A 1,621-nucleotide genomic window follows, 5' to 3' on the forward strand; every position below is an offset into this window, starting at 1 on the left:
TTTCCATTTTTTGCAGTGTGAAAAGTTGCTCCAAAAAGGGCAAAAAAAAATCACACAGTGTAAACCCAGCTTAAGGGAACAATTAATTATCTTGTAGGAGTGTCCAACAGTTACCCATGGGCACCCCCCAGCCCCCTTCTAGCTTCATCCCTGGATTGTACAATAAATAGACTTTCAGACTTCTGGTAGAAAAAGCTGTTAAGGAACTTTTTCTTCTTATTTTTACAGGTTAGAGCTTTCACGTAAGGTGGAAAAAGCTCTGAAATTAATCTTTTTAAGTCTCCCAACATGACATTTTAACTTGGGCGGGCAGGTTGGATGGCAACCTCACTGAAATTTATATTTTTGGTCATATAAGTACCCCGAAAAGCACAGCATTGAGAGTGAAACCTTTTCTACAAACATGCAGGGCGTATCTAACCTCTTCCCTGTCCATATTTTAACATACTGGGCTTTTGCAATATATAATCACCTGTTTTGCTTTTAGTATTTAATCCCTCTGCTAAAAAAATCTAAGTAGTAACGCCATATAGGTTATATTATAAGTGTTATGAGGCAATTCAGGCAGTTTTGGTAGCAGAGTGGTTAAGAAAAAACTGAAACTGAAGGTATTAGGAAAAAAATAGAAGAAATAAATAAAGAAGCAGCATGTTTATACAGCTATAAGTGTGAACTTTAATACAAAATTCAGTGTGTGAACATGATATGAATATATCATAGAACTGAAATACATGTAAACACAATCTTTGTTTCCCCCTGGGGAACTGATTGTAAATACTAACGGTAACAAAAACACGTGGTACGGTTTGCTTCGTGTCATTTTAGTCAATGTCTTATTAGGGTGTCCGTTGTTGGTGTTTGTTCCATGTAAAATAACATGTTTCTGATTGCTTCTGTGTACGTCAGCATGTGTAGCTCTACTCATCTAGGAGATAAATAAAAAAGTTCAACCTGAAACTGATCTCAACTTGTCAGCTTTTACCGTGAAACTATTGAGAAACATTCAAATGAATTAGAGGGCGTTGCAGGAACGTCAGCAGCTGTGAGTGAGCAAAAAACAAGACAGACAAGCCAATCCTGGTGAAGAAAAGTGAAAAGATGAGGTGTGAGGATACAGAGGAAAATATGTCAGTTTGCCGCCAAAGTTGTGAATCATCCCTAATTTATTCATCCTTTCCTTAGTTTTTGTTTCTAAGGAGTGATCTGGTCCTGATATGTTTGAAATCCTTCTCCAGGTTTTAAAAAATTGCAGTTTTTCTTTTTGATGCTGGTGAAGATTCTTAGTCATGCAGGTCATAGTTATTCCAAAATATAACAAAAAACAATCCAATGGACTTTGTTTTCCAAGTTTAAAGACGTTTTGCTTCCCATCCAGGAAGCTTTTTCAGTTCAAAATGTCAGGAATAGCATTGAGTTCGTGGCTTTATAGAATGGACCAAAACAAGCGCATGTTTGGCTCTAAAAGGTAAAGCTTTATGCACAGCCCTACTGTCATAGTTCTGTTGTCAGTTTTAGAAATTTAACTTCTGTTTTCAGCAGAAGTTAAAGGAATAGTACACCCAAAACATGATTAGCCTTCATTTTCTACTCACCCCCATGCTGAACAACACTCTGGAGTACT

The sequence above is a fragment of the Cyprinodon variegatus genome, unplaced genomic scaffold, assembly GCF_000732505.1.
Source record: "Cyprinodon variegatus isolate N-32 unplaced genomic scaffold, C_variegatus-1.0 Scaffold81, whole genome shotgun sequence".
Taxonomy (NCBI): Eukaryota; Metazoa; Chordata; class Actinopteri; order Cyprinodontiformes; family Cyprinodontidae; genus Cyprinodon; species Cyprinodon variegatus.